Source organism: Austrofundulus limnaeus, unplaced genomic scaffold (assembly GCF_001266775.1).
Source record: "Austrofundulus limnaeus strain Quisiro unplaced genomic scaffold, Austrofundulus_limnaeus-1.0 Scaffold55, whole genome shotgun sequence".
NCBI lineage: Eukaryota > Metazoa > Chordata > Actinopteri > Cyprinodontiformes > Rivulidae > Austrofundulus > Austrofundulus limnaeus.
The window spans coordinates 682,548-686,398 of record NW_013952457.1 but is presented as its reverse complement, the minus strand read 5'-3'; positions in this window follow the sequence as shown (position 1 = coordinate 686,398).

The window sequence follows — 3,851 nt, the reverse complement described above, 5'->3', positions numbered from 1 at the left end:
CCCAGCACTGCCATTTGGCAGCCTCTGGTAGAAAAAGGAGTTGTTTGAAAATGCTGGTGGTTAACAGCAGCATCCTCGGATGTTTCCCCACAGCGTGATGTTTCCCCCCGACACTAGCTCATTCTCCACGACTCATGACTTGAATTAGAAATATAAAAGCTGCTTCAGGAAGAGCTTTCCCAACAACTCTCAGATGCCATTTTCCTGAAATAAACATTTTTCCACATAGTGATGTAGCAGCTATGAGCAAAAGCCACAATATAGACCACTTGTTTTTAAAAACTTTTTTTTGGACTGAAACATGTTTGTTAAAATGGTCTGATTTGACTAAAAGGGGTTAGAATAGGCTGAACTGTGGGACAGCCGCAGTTTCTCATTTGAAATAAATCTTTAAAAGATAAACAAACAACTCGTGAAGCTCCATGATCATAATTTGTGAGACGTCTGCAGACATCCTCTCTCATTTTTCTCCACATTTATATTTACACTCAGACAGCTCTGGCACATATTATGACAAGAGGTCAATACATAAGTCAGCTTTCATGAAAAGTCATCAATAACCAAGACATTGAGAAAGCTAAAAAGCCACCAATCAGCCAAACAACAAGGGCTTTGATCTGAATGTTCTGTAAATAGATTTTTGATTTTTGAATGGGGGAGAAAGGCAGGAAGTGGAAACGTCAGAGATAAAGAGTGGGAGGAAGTAGGAGACTGAGAGATCTTTGAGACCACACAATGTCTGCTTTCTGTCTGTCTCAACAGCGTTGCCCATCTTAGACCAGAGAGGGACTCCATTGTGCAGATGTCTAATGAGGCTTTTCTGTCTGGAGCTGAGCAGGGGACAGTTGGAGGCATGGACACGCTGTGGAGATCCACGGGGAAGCTACTTATCAAGGTCGACTCTTCTGACCTCCGTTTCCTGCTCAGCAGAAAGGGCCAATTGTGTGCACTCAGATTGCTTCTCAGACACTTCTTTAAAAGTCCGTTTCCTCCACCATGTTGATCTTCATCTATGTTTTGTCCTTTCTCTCTTATCCTTACAGTGCAGAATCCACGTCTGTTTCATCCCACGCCTCTTATCTCATCCAGCATCTTCAGTTCAAGCAGATCTTGAGTCAGGGCAGCGTGCTCTTTCTCCTACCCCATCAATCCTAGTTGTGTTACTTGTGTCTGAAATAGTAGAACTGAAAAAAGGCTTTTTGTTTTGTTTTGTGAGCTCAGTCATGTGATAAAGTCAGGAGTGATTATGAGTAAAATGGATAACTTCATATCAGTCCTTTTTCATCCACATCATGTTTCCAATGAAAGACTAAAGAGGGTCACAGTCAGAAAACTGTAGGAGTCTGTAAACTATGTACAAAAAGTAAATAAATGTATGTTTGGTAGATTATTTATTTGTGTAACAATGCTTCTTGGTAATAAATCCTGTCACCTGATTGGCAGCAGTACCAGAAGCTCAAAGTGTCAACAGCAAAATAAGCTGTTTGGCAGAGAAGAATTGGCAGTTTTGTTCATGTGGACAACCCACATACTCAGCTCTGCTGCTCAGTGCATGCTCCTTACAAATGTGTCACCATTTAAAAGGGAAATTAACAGGCTTTCCAATGATATAAGATTTATTACCAAGAAGCATTGTTATAACAAAGAAATTATCTACCAAACACAAATTTACCTATTTTTTGTGCTAACTCGTGTTGGTGCAGAAGACCTTTATCTGTAATTTAAATCCCTCCATCTTCTGGAGAAGTTTTCAGCAGAGATGATGATTAATTGTGTGTAACATTCTGTCCCTTTTGTTTCAACTATGACAAAGCCAGTGTGTGTGCAGTAAGTGACAGTGAACGTTTGTGTTTGGCAGTGAAAGTGTGTTTGACTCAGCTGGGATGCTGGAGTTGATGCCTCGGCTGTGTGACCACAGCGGGTCATGTGCCTCTGAAAAGACGTTTTCTCACTTGCATAGTTTAACTGCAAACGCCCAAAGGAATGTAGAGAGTTTGTGGCTCTGGCATTTTCCRCATGCTTTGGAAAGTCCCATTTTTGTGTCATTTATTGGTACAATGTTCAAACAGTTTTTGTTTTAGCTCTGCAGAGTAATCAGCGCTAAAACGAACTAAAGTTTAATACAGCCCAGAGAGTTTTCTTGTTACTAATAATTCAAATTTCTAAAAAAAAAGTGTTCTAATGAAGAGATAATTAGACTTTAATTAAACAAAATAAGAATTTAAATTAAAGCAGTGTTACCAAAGTCATCTTTACTCTGGCTTTCCCCTTTGTTTTTTCCACAGCTAAGTTTGGAGATGATRTGTTTGCAGGATCTGCTCCACTCAGAGTGCACTCGCTGCAGACTCAGGCAGAAGCCTGCAGTCTTGTTCCGATGCCAAATTTGAAGTGTGTGAATTAGGACAGAAAGTGACACAAGCTCAGGCAGGTAGCAAGCTCACGTGCTGAGTTTCACATCAAAAATAAATTACAAAAAAAAGACACTACATTCCAGATGTGGGTGTTTATTAATCCCTGAAATCTGCAACACAATAAAACCATTCATTCTGATGTGAAAGAAATACTTTAGATTATTTTAAGTGGATTTTTTTAAACGGTAACAATTAATATCTTACCTGTTGTGGACAGCTCCTTGATCAACTTCAGTTTGATAAAATGGTTTCATTCAGACACTGGTTGATGAGCTAACAGCTTGTCTGAGCAACTCCAAAGTGGACTCCTGCTGTCATAAAAAAAAAATTTTTATTCAAAGAGATTTAAATAAATATAAATTGTTACATTACTAGTAGATTAGCTTGGCTAAACTTAACCATGTAACTGACAGCAATGAATGTGAGTGTTTCAATGAACAACAATTTTTTTATATATTGGAGTTTTAAGAATACTGCTGCTCAGACCAGCCGTTARCTCCTTGTTGTGTCACAATTAAATTGTTTTATCAAACTGAGGTTGTTCATAGAGCTATCTACARCAGGTAAGATATTATTTTATTTAGTTGATTCAAATGACCCAATTTCAAAATATTTGAGCTATTACTTAAAAAATAGCTTTACTCTTATAAAAGCTYCCTTCTTTTTTATATTTAGAACATAAAGTATCCCACCAGCAAACTTTTACATTAGCATGTAATAGTTTGCATTTTCAGCCTCTAATGAGGCAGCCTTATTTATACCATGGGTTTGTGGGTTGACTTGTAAAGCCATATGTTTCAACTAACAGAGGAAATAGGRTCTGACCTGAGGGGGCTCCGTTTAGCCATGAAAACCAAAGCAAAGTCTCCTGGGATATTCAGTCTGTGTCATCTCAACTGTTATGATTCCCACGAACCCTAAAACTCAGTCTTATAATAAGCAGATGACAAACACAGCTGTGTGATTTCTAAATAACGCTTGTTCTGWTGACTTCCTGAGTCGTAGCTGCAAGGACAAACGGGGGTAAAATCAATCTGTAAATTAGTTCACCCTTAAAAAGATAAACACGCATTCTCAGGGGAAAACTCTAAATTAAAAGTAATTGAATAACTTTTGAAATTATCAGTTTAGTTTTTCATTCGCAGCACTTTGGGTACTTTTTGTACTTTTATTATTATTTTTCTGAGCAGGGACAGCTGGGAAAAATCTATTTTTAGTGATATTGGATAGAACATTTTGTTTACCCTCATGTTTTACAGTGGAAAAGGACAGAAAAAAAATGAACTCTAATCAAACCCAGTCTTTTTCCAGACCTTAGACCAAACACCCCCTCACTCATCCTGCCCCTCTTTTAATAAGTTAATCAGAAGAGCCTGCGTGTGTGTGTGTGTGTGTGTGTGTGTGTGTGTGTGTGTGTGTGTGTGTGTGTGTGTGTGTGTG